At 35.7% G+C, this 15,680-nt stretch overlaps 1 protein-coding gene across 2 annotated transcripts in view; it reads left to right on the top strand.

The window, feature by feature from the left end:
- LOC109409075 (calcyphosin-like protein) overlaps positions 1–15,680 on the top strand; it is a 54,026-nt gene that overhangs the window by 4,510 nt on the left and 33,836 nt on the right. Inside the window, exon 1 of one of the 2 annotated variants that reach the window (XM_062854396.1) lies at positions 11,936–12,195. The exons of the other annotated variant lie outside the window; for it this stretch is intronic. The gene's annotated coding sequence lies outside the window, so the exon portion shown is untranslated. Of the gene's footprint in view, positions 1–11,935; positions 12,196–15,680 lie in introns of those variants that run through there. 2 annotated transcript variants of the gene reach the window in all.

Here is a 15,680-nt window from a genome sequence, read left to right as displayed (position 1 = left end):
ATTGTCATTGGGGTTGGGATTTCACCTGTTGACGAATAAACAATACATAAATCAGTAACGGAATTGATAGAAAAGTTGAAGTAGCAGCGAAGGTCCGTATTATAGTTTTGTTCCAAGTTTTCTAGGGGAGCCTATTTTGTAGAATATGGTCATGTTTTCTTTGCGTTTCTCTAAATATCGTTGGTAGGACAATACATGGACTGACCTACCTGCCATAAATAGGCTGCTTTTTTGATAATTTCCATAAACCTTCTAAGCGCTAGTATTTTTTGTGCTTAAGTTCCACACAAAATATATTATGATAATCGACCAGCATCCACTAGGAATTCTCGTTGGAGCTTTTACAACAACGATCCCAGCGATTGCATAACAAATGTTACTAGCAATTTCTCGAAGTTTTAATGTGGGAACTTCAGAGCGATCACCTTTTGGAATGCTGCCTACAAAGTGCTATCCCAGATCATCTTCCGTCGTCTGCCACCTAAAACAAATGTCTTCGTGGGAAGTTATCAAGCCGGCTTCATCGACGGCCGGTCGACAACGGACGAGATCTTCACCGTACGGCATATCATTCGGAAATGCCGTGAATACCAGGTCTCAACGCATCAGCTGTTGGAGAATCATGGACGAAACGGCTTTCCAGGGAAGCAGACTAGACTGATTAAAGCAACGATGGACGCTGTGCAAAACTGCATAAGGGTTTCGGGTCCATTCGAATCTCGCCGGGGACTGCGACAAGGTGATGGACTCTCATGCCTACTCTTCAACATCGCTCTGGAAGGTGTGATGCGACGACCCGGGCTCAACAACCGGGGAATGGTTTTCACAAAATCCGGTCAATTTGTGTGCTTTGCGGACGACATGCAGCAAAGGTCGGACTGGTGGTGAGTGGTGTATGCCTCAAAAACAAAGTACATGCTGGCAGGTGCAACCGAACACGACCGGATCCTTCTGCGTAGAAATGTTACGATAGACGGGGATAGGATGAACCACGAGTTCGCTGCACTTTACAGCGAACCCAGCATCCAGAAGGTGGCCAAAGCTGACAGAATAGCAAGGCATGTTGCAGGAATGCCGGATAACAACACTGCAAAGTCGGTGTTCGCTACTGATCCATTTGGCACCAGAAGGCGAGGATCGCAGAGAGAACGATGGGTGGACCAGGTGGAGCATGACTTGGCAAACGGGTTATCTTCGCAGTGCTTGCTTTGAAACTTAATTACAAACACAGTAGCCCATAAGAAACATCCAAAGCCAAGGTTATTTGTCTTCTGTTCCATTTCTCATCATCTACAGGGTGACCCAAATAGATTGGCAGTATTCATGTTAATGTTTCTTTTTAAATGAAACGTAATTTTATCAACTGAAGTGAAGTGAAATGTTTTCGTTAATTTTAAAAGCTAGAGTAATATGTTATTCCATAACGATTTGGATATTGATTTCATTTCAAATTTGGAGAAATGCAGTTACTCTTTCTATCACTTTCCCAATGAGCAAACCAAACTGAGAGCGCTTCTCAACGCTTTGTTTGATTCACAAACTATGGGGTTGAGTCTTAATACTAAATTAAAAGTGTGTTTCCACTTCGTGGGTACTGTGCAAAAATATAGGGAAAGCAATGATCAAGTATGATTCCGCTTCAACCCTTTGGAGGCGGTATTTTCACATTTCTGGATGCAATCTCGCTGGTCTAGAACACGTTTGTAAAGGTCGGTTTTCACGGCTTGTCTAATGTGGCTGATCCGTCTCCAAAACGGTTCAAATGTATTGAGCAGTTTGCAGATGGCAAGTAAAGAAAAAAGTGTAACGACTGTAATGTCTCCCGTGTAAATCAAATAGTGTATTGGTTCCCTTATTAAGCATATGGCTCCCATTTTCATCCTACTAAAAACCAAGGATTGAAGCGTTGTTTGTTTTGTTTCTTATTTTTGCATTTTTCATTAGAAGTGAGCTCACCAAACCAAAAAGAACGGAATCAATCGGTGCCGCAATCGCTTGTTTTCGAATAGGATGAACACGGGAGCGTAATATTAATTATGGCACTCATACACCCTAGATCTGTTACTTTCACGCTCGGAAAAATACTCCGTTCTAATACTACATACAGTGTATCAAACAATTGTCCGTACATCAATTTTTTGGTCAAAATAATTTTTCATTTAAATGTTTATAACTTTTTTATACGTCCATCAAAAACGCTGAGATTTTGATCAATTATAACCCATATATTAAAGCTCCATTGGTAAAATTTTGAGCGAGATCGAATAAGTTTTCTGAAAGTAATAGAACTTTTAGTAAAACTTATAAAATTTTTGAACACATTTTTAAAACATTATATCTCAATATGTACTTGATGAAACTTTTTCAATTTTTTTTGAGTTACAGCTCATACCTAAGGCTTTCATATGCAGCTTCGTTAAAGGTTTTATATTCATTACAAAAAATATGAAAAATTTGTATATGTTCAGAGTGTCATTTGGAAACTTATCATATTTTGATCAATAAAAGTGCCAAGTGTTTTCAACTTTTTTAAACTCTCTTAAGGTAATATTTTTATACAGGACCTACTAAACTACATATGATGAGTAGGTCCTATGGATTTTTCGTTCAGTTAATGCACTTTTATTGGTGGAAAACGTTTGGCAGATTATATGTGCAAAATATGGTAAATTTTTGAACATCGTCAACTACATAAGCACATTTTTCATATTTTTTGTAGTGAATAAAAAAACCCAAACATAGCTGCATATGAAAGCCTCAGGTATAAGATGTAACACAAAAAAAATAGAAAAAAATTCATCGAGTACATATTAAGTTATAATGTTTTAAAAATGTGTTCAAAAATTTTATAAGTTTTACTAAAAGTTCTATAACTTTCAGAAAACTTATTCGATCTCGCTCAAAATTTTACCAATGGAGCTTTAACATATGATCCATGATTAGTCAAATTTTCAGCGTTTTTGATTGACGCATAAAAAAGTTATAAATATTTGAATGAAAAAATATTTTGACAAAAAAATTGCTGTACGGACAATTGTTTTATACACTGTAAGAACTAGTCACTTTTCTCCCGAACCGGATCTGCTGTCAAAACAATATTCAGATAAAAGACGCATTTTACTTGAGTGCTCTTTTTGAAAACAGCTTAAAGTTAAACAACCACCAAGACTAACATGAGAAAAAAAAACTTTATACACTTTAAAATAAACATTACCTAAAATATGTACGATCATTATTTGCTGCATTATGTCTTTATTGCATTACTGACAAGTTGTCCAGCGCGTGACAACTAACCTGGGACACCCTGTAATAACGCAAGAATTCAAGTTACTTTTTCTTGTTGCATTGGTCGACAGTTAGACATTGAAAGGAAATAAAAAAATCGATAAAAGTAATAGAGTGTAGTTCATATCTGCAACCACTAGGTACTCGCAGGACACCATCATCAATAATAGATTACCATTGAGGCAAGCCTCTTTGTATTAGATATGATTGCATAGGAATATGGATTGAACAAAACACACATATATGCCATACCACGCACGCTTAAAACGCAAGGACATGCGGTATTGTGTCATTCGATTGTTATCTTTTAATACATGTTTAGCGAGACTTTAACACAGATTGTTCTATTATTGTGGAAGCTCTGTGGAGCGCGTGAGCAATTACCGTTTGTTGTGGTATGGAAAACGTGGCTGCTCCACGTTGACAATGCAATTGACATACCGTAAAATGGGGTATCTTTGATAATGCGGGTAACTTTGATATCGCGGCAGGCATTGTATAGTATATCTTATAACTATGATTCCTTCAGCCAGTTAAGAAAAAGGCAAATGTAAATCAATTCTATACATATGAAAGTTCATCTTAGACGTATTTTCATTAAAACCTAGTTTATATACATTTTTTAGGCAAAAAATAAAAATTGTTGATATTTTTGTCATTTGTCAACCCCTTCAAACAATCTGCTATACGACTTCGTTACAACTATTTTTCCAATGAATAGACTCTTATTCTCGATAGATTCATCATAGTAGATTCCAAATCTGGCCTTGAATCTCTTAACGAAGTGTGTTTTTACGAAATTGAAGCAATTTTGTAAATTAGGATATAAATTTCCATACATTGATAAACGCCTAAAAGTATGCAATTCCCTTGTAATTTCATGTAGATCTGTGTTGTTCATAATTTGCAAATTACATGTTAATAAAACATTAAAAAACTACACAAAAAAGAAAACTCACCACGAATATTATATTATCATATGTTGATGTACCGTTAAGCATATATTATTACAAAGATAATGCTTTTTGATAGCTAAATTCACTGTGTTTTCCACTCAGTACTCCACAAACTCATTTTTATATGTAGAATTTAGTAAAAAATCAATATTTTAATATAAAAATTCTATCTGGCATCTCCGCAAGGCTTCTCTCATCATGTTCTTACTCCTAAGCTTTCAATCTGTGATTATTTTTTAAGATTTGATGTGTTTTCAGGGCATTATCAAAGTAACCCCAAAATGAAAATCTGATTCTCGCTCATATGAAAAACTAAAAGTTAATCAAAATATTTCAAATTACCGAATCTTTCAATTGCAATTGATAACTGATACCCCAGTACTTGTTTCAAAAATATAAAAGTCAGGGAAATACTGTTACATGGAAAAATATCGAGAAAATTCGCTGAAAAACTATCAAAGTTACCCCATTTTACGGTACTTTTAATTCAGATCAATCAAGGTTGTCGTCAAGGTCCCTTGCATGAACACTGGAAAGTCCGACCTTCACGAGCTTAATGCTTAATTGAAAGCTTATATGTATGTTTATTTTCTTTATATGTATAAGAAGAAATAAAGTAATGTCAATGTGTAGGATCATTATAAAGTATCAGTAGGTCAGGTCAAGGGACACGTTCTCCTCAATTTGGGATATCCCAAGCAACACACATGTTATATAAAAGTTACGACAGCGCAAGTTTTGGTTGTATAGAAGTTTATTTTACGTTATTTCAACACAATGTTAGAATTACGTAAAATTAACTTCTATACAACCAAAACTTGCGCTGCCGTAACTCTATTATAACATGTGTGTTGCTTGGGATGTGTAGGATTGAAAATCGTTTTCTACGACTATTTAAGTTGCAAGCTTTTTTAAAACACTTTCTATGTTAAGCGCACCTTGAATTGATCTGAGTGTTATTACAGTAGTGATAGACATTCGTTTAGCCGAGGCCCAAAAAAAAAAAATCAAAAAATTGTCAGGAATCTCATACAAAAGATTTTATGATAGAACTTTTTTTATCGCAGTGATAGTATTTCGCCCCCTTAATGCTAGAACTAGGTCTGGTTTTGCAAAATTTCGAGAATTCGGTTTATATCTGAACATGCACTACGAAAACACATAATGATTCATCTTTTAAGACCAACAAAGTGTTTATTTTATACCAGGATTGGTTTTACCAGCCATTTTTATCCGCACTTCCAAAAACGAGTTACCTAGCATAAAGGGGGCGATATCTAGTACTGTTTTAGGAAAACGTATTACATCACACTAACATCTACACCGAAACAAAAACGACGGGAAAAACCTTTCAAATGTCATTTTTTGCCAAGACATTCGTTTAGCCGAGGTAAATGATCAATTGAATTTCAATAGAGTTTTTGCAATTTGAGCATTTTTCGAGCATATACCCCAAGGCATTTAGTTTATGACGTGTTAGCAAGATAATTGACCTTAAAAAGTTGATTTATTTGAGAAATTCAGATAAATATAACAAAAAAAATTCTCAATAATGAGATACGATGATAAAAAAATTATATGAGCAAAATGCTTTCTGTGAACACTCTAATGTAAGCTAGATTAGTTGTTTTGAAAATATGGCACAGAATTATTGTTGGAAATGTTCAAATTATTACATAAAGTATCGTGAGAAAATTATGTATATAGGTTTTTGGGTGATTAAATACCAAAATGGGATTGATAAAAGTTAAAAAGAATAGTTCTGTGTAGGAATAAAGACGTATCCTAATGCGTCTGAAATATAACTGTATAATGCTAACTATTAAATGAATTAGAAGACTACCAAGCGAAAGAACTGCAAGAAGAGTTGGAATTTTTGTACCCTGTTTATTTTATAGCAGATTTTCATACAAAAATGCATGAAATGGTCAAACAATTGGCTTATTTCATCAAATCTGAAGAAATATATTATAAATGAGTCTTAGTTCTGAACCACATTCATTTTTAACATGACATATTTGAAAAGAACGTCTAAATTATGAAACAAATAGTTCATGCTAGCAATATGAATACTTTGGGTGCCATTTCTCAAAGTGTGGGTGTCCAATATATGTTATATTAGTCAGCACACAGTCTCTAGAAGATATTGGGAGCTATCAGAAGACATAATAGTAGTAAATATTTCGACTTATGCATGTACAGTTGACTCTCTTCATCTCGATATTGAAGGGACCATCGAGATAGAGAGAGATCGAATTCAAGAGCCAATTTGTAATGCACACTAGATTGAAAACCCTTCGTAACTAGGAAAACCCGTCAACAAACAAATGTTACTTCGCCTTCAGAGAATGTCTTGCACCTAAGAAACGCGATCTAGCAACCTGTAAAAAGGGGCATGTCGACAAATGGAGAGAAAATCTCGAACAAAAACGAATGAGATTTCTTCGAGATAAGAAGATATCGATATGTAGAAAGGAAAAATGTATGCAGATTGAAGGGATCGAGCAAACCATCGAGAGAGGGAGAGATATAGAGATGTAGAACATCGACATGTGGAGAGTCGACTGTCGTACTATCATATTTAATCAAAACAATACTTAAATACGTGATTTTTTTAAGTTTTTCGGCATTTTCTTTCTTTTTAACTTTATTTTTCATAGTTTTAACCTGCACTCGTCATGATACTTTTAATAGAATCTTTTGAAACATTTCAGATGAAAATATCTACAAAAATTCTCAATTTGGAAACATTTTCAATATTATGACATAGTTATATGAAATGCATGTAAAATTAATATGACAATATTTCCGAAAACGATCAAATTTAAAATTTACAAGCCGATCTACATGGTAGGTCACCATACAAAATAATTGTGTTGGATATTTTTCGAAATTTGATAGTTTTAATTATGTAATTCTTAACATTGAACAATTCGGCTAAACGAATGTCTAGGCAATTTTTCTATTATTCTTGTAATTTACGACCAAGAAAATAATAATATATTGTTTCATCCCATTGGCTAATGCAAATTACTCAGAGAGAAATTTACGTAAAAAATAGGAAAAATATGCCTCGGCTATACGAATGTCTACCACTGTAGTAACCATGCACTTCCAAATTCATCCAATTCTAAAACAAGTGATTATGTCACCGATTGATTCCGTTCTTTTTGTCTTATACCTACGTGCTTACTTAAAAAAGAGGAACAAAACTAAGTGATAGTTCCGCTCAAAATTCTGGCAAAAACCAATATTACTTCTTCTAAGTATTGCAGAAACTCTGTCAATTCGATCATAAAAGGAGGAATTTAAACAAGCAAGTCTCAGAAATTGAAAGGAGAAGTTTCCAGAGCAATTCCTAAAATAAAATAAATAAAAATGTATGTGACAGCTGCGGCGAGAATCGAACCGCGCTCCTCAGCACGGACTAAGTGCTTGGTGAGACTAGCCGCACAAATATTTCTGTAGAGCAACATGGATAAATGTGATAATTTCGTTGAATCTTGAGTAAATTTTGTAAGTTTTGGCGAAACAAGTATCTATAAATTCATCCGAAATTTCTGCCATTTATTTTCAAATCCTTTCAACAGATTCTTTCTTGAGTTTTCGCAGAAACGACCCCAGCGAATGCGAATCGAATTTTTTCAATTCTTTGTCTCAAAGTATGGTTAAGAGCCCATGCTGTGTTTTGTCTCAAAATATCATTCCTTCTGAATGGTGTTCCATCGAAGTGATAAGCAGAGATGCCAGATGTACAAATTTTGCTGTATTATACAGATTTTTGACCTCCTGTACAGACAAGATAAAGTGTACAGAAAAATACAGATGTTTATACTGTGATACAGATTTCTCCAGAAAACATAAAATTTGAATTTATTCTAATAAAATTAATGAAAACTTTATAAAATGTTGCTTAAACTTTAAACAATTTATGAAAATTTGTTAATTTTCATGTTTTGGAAAAATAAATACCTGTAAAAATAAAAGACAGTCAAAAAGTAGTAAATTTTTCCTTTGTTTCCAATAAAATTTAAAACTCTCGGTGTCTACTATACCCTCAAACAGGCTTGTCCGCAATCAGCGCATGAAAATTCTGCTCTTTTAATTTACATCCCCTGAATCATCGTATTTATTCAATCTTCCTATCTTACCTGATGAAAGGATGTTGAAATATCCTAAATGTCACTTCGAACTGTCAAAAAATCGCACCGCAGTGCCACACTGTGTACGCAAAGTGAATTTCACCCGGGTGAATTCACCCCAGTGAATTTCTCTTTGCATGCTCAGTGCGGCACTGCGGTGCGATTTTTTGACAGTTCGAAATGACATTTTGGATATTTCAACATCCTTCTATCAGGTAAAATAGAATGATTGCATAAATACGAAGGTGGTGTAAATCAAAAGAGCAGAATTTTCATGCGCTCAGTGCGGACAAGCCTGCCCTCAACTACGACGATTCAGAAAAAATCTGTATTGATACAGATTTTTTATTAAATAATCTGGCATCTTTGGTGATAAGTATAAGGACATACTTGTTAGAATTCCAAAATGGTCGTCACAATGGTCGATTTTGGCACCTACTCACGATCTAGAAAGCACAAATCTCTTCGTAAACAAAACCAGCGCACCTGAGCTTTTTATTTTAAGCTTAGGCGCTGTCCATAAACTACGTAGATTCAATTTTGGTCATCTCAGACCCCCCCTCCCCCACCGTAGAATTTCTTCCATACAAAAATTTTGAAATTTGTAAGGACCGTAGACTTTGGCCAAACCTCGCTTGCAACGGTTATACATATACATATACCTAACGATAATTCCTACGTTTTCATCAAACTCCACACTGATGTTCATAGCCATGTTTAAGAAAGTCTGATCATAGCACACAGATAAAAATAATGACATTTACACGTCATGTAAACTTAATTTTGGTAATGTAAACTTAGTGTTATGATGGTTTACATGATATATCATGTAAATTTACGTTATATGTCATGTAAAAACTCAGAGTCATGCTGGATTACATGACATATAATGGAAGTTTACATGATATTTCATGAATTTTACATGATATGTCATGTAATGAACCATTACCGCACTGCTAATTTGGTGTGGGAAAATAGGCCTTTTCTTGGCAGATTTGCGTGAGGTAAAACAGCCTATTCTTCCTTACACCAACAAAGCTAGCCATGAAAATGTTTGACAATTCTCAGGTCATTTTGGCAGATCACACACATGCACGAAAAGGACGGATCATATATTCTATTTTATCGATCTTGTTGCCGTCCTTTTCATGCTCATGTTACATCTGTCAAAATGGTTAGGTTCGTTGATGTAATAAAGAATTACGATGAGGGTTGGATACCATAACTTTTGATCTCGTTTCAGAGAGCGGGTAAAGGCGCTTAAGCGTAGGCTTGAGAGCCAGAGCATACGGGGTAAATACCGTTGTCCCATCCTAGGATTCCAAAGGCATTGGAGTGACATTAACATTCTTAGCATAGTCACTCCCAACGATGCGGTACATTATTATCACTTTTGAAGGAACGGTTGGTACGAGATGACCCCGTTTTCTGATTTCAATAACAATAACGCTACACAGTAGGCCTCACTTTAATGCTTGTAATGCAGTTCTGATGCACTGCAACCATTAATAATGACAAGGAAAATTATAGGAGTAGTCGATCCTATCATTTTCCAGGATTCTTTCAATGAATGACTGTGTATGTGTAGACTAGACTAGACTAGACTAGACAGTTTTACCAAATTTTGTTTCTCCAAGTTCTTCTAGATTCCCTCCTTCAGGGATTTGCTCAATAGATATGTTGGGTGTTTTCGAGAAATTCTTTAGCATTTTGTGAATCTCCGGTAAATAAAGTTGATGAGATGAGAATTCTCAACGGAACTCTAGCAGCTTCTGAAGCTGCTGTAAAATACACATCAGGGGATTTTTTATTATCGTACGAATTGGGCCGAAGGGTCTCAGTTTTTCATGAAACTTTTTTTACAGGCAGGGCAGGCACACCCGATCAAAAGTTTGGGGTCACCCCCTCAAAAACATGTCATTTTTTAGACCAATATCTCCGCCAATTTGCGTGCGATTTCAAAACCCTAGGTCTCATTTGAAAGATAATAAGTCAAAGTAACTGTAAACATGCTTCAAGTGAAACTTTTTCAAAAATATTTGTATGTAAACTTAACCCAAAGTTGCCAAATTTTCTAAAAAATGAATATAAACTTACGACAGTGTCGCTGGAAATTGGGTCAACCAAATTTTAAGTTGAGGTCGGTAATAGGGTATCGCGCTACTTGGGCGGTGGGTTCTATATTCGTCTGTTTGCCACTATAACTCAGTCAATTTTGAACCAATTGACTTGAAATGTTGTACACGGGTAGATACTATACCTATCTCACTGCATTCCAAAAATTGTATCAATTGGTTCAAATTTGACTGAGTTATAGTGGAAAACAGACGAAAATAGATGCCACCGCCCAAGTGGCGCGATTCCCTATAACCTATTTTCTGTTAGCTTTCGACTACTTTTTACCGAACTTTGTTAAAAAATCTAGAAAAAAAAGTTATTGAGTATATTAACACTTGATGTCATCGACCAAAAGCTTGGGGTCACTATAGTAAAACATGGAAAAGTAATTTGTTAATATCTTCGTCACCTATAGTTAAATTTTAATTCTTTATGGCTCATAATTAATAAATTAACGTTTGATGTTTCTAATTTGACGTATTCAACGATTTTTATGTATAAAAATGTTATGTACAGTTAACACATTTCACCAACTTTCAAAAAATGAGGCAAATAATCCAAGAAGTATTAAAATTGTATTAAAGATGACAAAGATATCAACAAAACACTTTTCCATGTTTTACGATAGTGACCCCAAACTTTTGGCCGATACACCATTTTGAGGGGTGACCCCAAACTTTTGGTCGATGACATCGAGAGTTAATTTACTTAATAGCTTTTTTTCTAAATTTTTTAGCTAAGTTCGGTAAAAAGCAGTCGAAAGCTAATAGAAAGTAGGTTATATTACCGCTCTCATCTTAAAATTTGTTCGAACCAATTTCCAGCGACACTGCCGTAAGTTTATTTTCATTTTTAAGAAAATTTGGCAACTTTAGCTTAAGTTTACATACAGACATTTTTGAAAAAATTTCATTTCAATGATGTTCAAAGTTACTTTGACTTATTATCTTTTGAATGAGACCTATGGTTTTAAAATCGGACGCAAATTGGCGGAGATATGGGTCTAAAAAAATTACATATTTTTGAAGGGGTGACCCCAAACTTTTGATCGGAAGTGTATATGAATGAAAAAAAATGGGAAAAAACAGGGTCACTATTTGCCCAGCTATTTTTTGTTTTTGAAAATTTGTTTTATTCATATATCCATGCCTATGGGAAAAGTATCATGAAAATCTGAGACCCTTCGGCACAAACTCGTACGACAATAAAAAAAATATTATCAGTTCTCCTAATTCTCGACAAACCCACATTTTACCTCGACAGCCCCCATCATCCGAAGAAGGGTAAAACAGATACAAACCTCATCCGAGTGTTTTTGTTGTTGTTTATGGAAGAGTATACTAAACCGGGCCGACCCGACACTGACTCACGTGTGCCTCACGCCCGCGGCGCAGGCTGGCTCGCTGTGCTGCACCAACCCTAGCGAAGAAGGAAACTTGTTCTCATTCGCGATCTACGCTTTCGGCGGGTCGGTCCAGTTTGTTTTTTCTCTCTTCTGTGTGAGTCACGCGAGTAAAGCCATTCGGAAGTGTTCGAGCGGTGTTAATTTCTGTTCAGTGCATTTGTGAGCTACAGGTGTTCGGATTGGGACCGTGGTGAAGTGTTTGTTGGTGATAATTTGAAGAACTGATCGATTTCTCTGGACCTCAGCGGGAAACGAGAAGACAATTTTCATCTTTGGGGCGTACCAGTGTGTAAATATCGTTGCAATTACTCATAAAACTAGTTTTATTAAACAGCGGAATTACAATTATCTACTGTGTGGAAGTAATCGTCAATTCATCTGAAATAGCATGGTGTTCAAGTGTTGGGGAAGTGGCCTTGATACGCGCGAAGTGATTCACGGCATGTCGTCAACTACTTATTTGCTATTTCTATGCATCATTTTCTGCCAGTTAGCGTCTGTTTCGAATAGAAACTTTTAATTCCCATTTTATGATTGCTTGAGTGAACCAAGGAAAAAATGAATGACAAATCAATAGCTGAAACTAATTCCTATCTAATTTTAGAATAATTTGGGTCGTCCAATCTGTCGTGGACTTTAGCTTCGTAGATCTGGAGCATGTGTTTTTTTTCTATGAACAGTAGTTTGTACATCCATAAAATCTCTTAAAACCTCAAAAGTTATTCAAAGTGCGATAGGTCTACCGGATTACAAATTTACTCTGGAGAACAGACCTGCAAGTCCACCTTTTTGTCAAAATTCCGATTTTCTGCAAATCAGATTTTGAAAATGTTTTAAAATAAAATTCAATATGTAATTGTAATCTGGTTATACAAATTTGCTTGGCATTTTAAAAGTTTTCAATTATGTAGTCCTATACAGATTATAAAATGCTAAAACTCACCGATAAAGTGTAACTATAAATAGCAAAATAAGTTGATATTACGATTGAAGATTCTAATTTTCGAATTTTGAAAATGTTCAATTAGCTGTAACTTTTTTGTAAAGTCTAGCCATTATTGATCAAACTGTTATACCGTGGGTACACAGTAATGGATCACTTAATGGTATTTTTGACCTCCAAAACTCAATAAAAAAAAATAGAAGAAAACACAAACAAAGACTTTGAAAGTAGTGTTGGTTATGTTTTTATTGAAACTTTTGGTTTCTGGACCATCTGAAGTATAATGAAAAGCCATTTTCCTGTGAAAAAAAGAATATTTCACTGTTTACCACTGTTTGCCCTATTATGGATCAATTTGCGTCAAATTATGGATCAGTGCGTCATTACTCAAAATTCCAACTCTAATATTAAATTTGCGTTGGTAAGGCTTAACTATGCAGTGTATTGATTATTTCATTGATGGAGTACCCGATATTACAACAGGAATAAAGAGAAAACATCAAAAAGTCCCGCATCCCTATACTACGCAAAAGGTATGCCACTAGGGTTTAGTGATGTTCTATATCATAAGTATAGCGCATTTATTTCACCACTGGACTATCGCACTAGTTTTTACGAGTGCGAAAACGCAAATAGAAGTGCGCGATTGCATCTAATCAACTTGGTGTCCTCAGAGCACTTATTCAGCATACATCGAAGAAATAGTGCGCCGAAGACATCAATTTGATTTGATGCAATCGCGCAGTTTTATTTACGTTTTCGCACTTATGAAGACTAAGTGCGCAGTCCAGTGGTGAACTAAATGCGGTATATTATTATTACCATTCTGCGTTTCGAAACACCTGGTTTTCAAGGTTCTATGTTTGGAAAGGTTGATTTTGACACTTTAAGCAAAAAATTTTATATCAAGAGCGTTGAGCAAAGCAAAAATCAATATTTGTTTAAAGTGATCCATAACAGCGTCAAACGATGCGCTTCTGGGTCACATTATGGATCACTGTTGAAAGTCACATTATTTTAGTATTCGAACCCAGAATGAAACAAAACTTCGCTAAATAGATAGAAACATATATTATCCAAGCTGTACGAACGATTTTTATATCAAAATCGATGGATTTCGATACTATTAGAGCTTACCACTGCAGCAGTAGCTTCTTGTGGAATCCAGCTATTTTCTGGCAGTTGTGAAGAAACAACTCCATCGTTACATTATACAACATTTGATTTTCAGATTGGGCTCTTAAAAAATCACTTTTAAATGCAGAAAACAAATAGGATCATGCTACAAAAATGAATTTTGTGCCGAAATATATGTTTTGTATAAGATATTCGACTTTAAACATCAAAGTGATCCGTAACTGTGTGTGATCCATAACTGTATAGGGACGGTAACTCTAAATCAATGAATGAAAATGTATTGCAAAATTGCAGTAGTTTGAGATAGCTATATTCTAACATAAATTGCTGTATTACTTTTTGCCTTTCTCGTACACCAAAGTGTACTGAAAGGCTATATCACAGACAAACTGACGTCTCACTCTAGTCACTTCTCATCGTTACCCTTTTTAACGGTTAGTTCAAATATTTTGTAATTCGCAAATCGCTCGGTCACGGCGCCCGCATCGTTTTTACTCCTGTTTGACGTTTGTTCACTACCGCCATCTACTGAGTGGTTTGCGTAACACAGCTTGGTTAGCATTGGGCGATTATGCTTTCGTGACGATGATTTTTATCGCAATTTGTTCCAAGTGATACGTCTGTTTGTCTGTGGCTATATGTTCACTCAAAAAACGAATTTTCGATAGAAGACTCGGAGGGTCAAGTCACATATACCAATCAACTCAGTTCGATGAATTGAGATGATGTCTGTATGTGTGTATGTATGCCTGTGTACAAAAAAGGTCACTCATTTTTAAGGTACTTCCCATTGATCGATTTTACGGATTTTAGCACGAATCGAACCGAAATTCTACCGCATTGTTGGCTATTGAAAATGGTTAGGATCGCTCAAGTTCCGGAGTTATGGCCATTTTAGTGATCCGGACCAGCACCGGTGGAAATCGTCATATATAAAACTGAACCAAGCCCCATCAGGCGACACATCAAGCTGCGCCGATTTTTGTAACCTTTAGCATGGTTGACGAATTTTGTGCGGAAATAAATACTGGAGACCAGAGAATCCCCAATATCGGCCCAATATCCAAGATAGCGTTCTAAAATCCAAAATGGCGGTTGAAAATTTTGGTTCAAAACCATGCAATATAAGTATATTTGGTACAGTAGACGTTCGATAACTGTAACATATTTACGTTTCACTTAGCGAACAAAGTTCGAGAACTGCAACGTCAGACAGGCATCAACAACCCATAAATTGACGTTAAATGAACACAAAATTCATTCGACCGTTCATTTGGGCTAACTTGGCGCACCGTTTTGACGGATAGCGGTGCGATAACTGCAAATTTGTTGCACTTACCGGACTTGCAGTTAAAAAGCATTGCAGTTAAACCGTTTGCACCGACTGAACGTCTACTGTATGAGGAAGATGCCCGGAGCTCAAAAATGGCCACCAGAATATCCAAGAAGGCGGTCATATATCCAAGATAGCGGCTCCAAATTCAAGATGGAGGCTGTTTAATGGAGTTTTAGGCCCTAAATCATGCAATATGGGTACATTTTGTAAAGAGAAGATGTCCGAAGTCCCAAAATGGCGGCCAGAATATCCAAGATGGCGGACTAAAACCCAATATGGTGGCTCCAAATTCAAGATGGCGGCTCTTTAATGGAGTTTTAGGCCCCAAACCATGCAATATGGGTATATTTGGTATGGA

Source organism: Aedes albopictus, chromosome 2 (assembly GCF_035046485.1).
Source record: "Aedes albopictus strain Foshan chromosome 2, AalbF5, whole genome shotgun sequence".
Taxonomy (NCBI): domain Eukaryota; kingdom Metazoa; phylum Arthropoda; class Insecta; order Diptera; family Culicidae; genus Aedes; species Aedes albopictus.
Note: the sequence above shows the minus strand (reverse complement) of the source record. Positions and strands in the feature narration are given on the sequence as shown.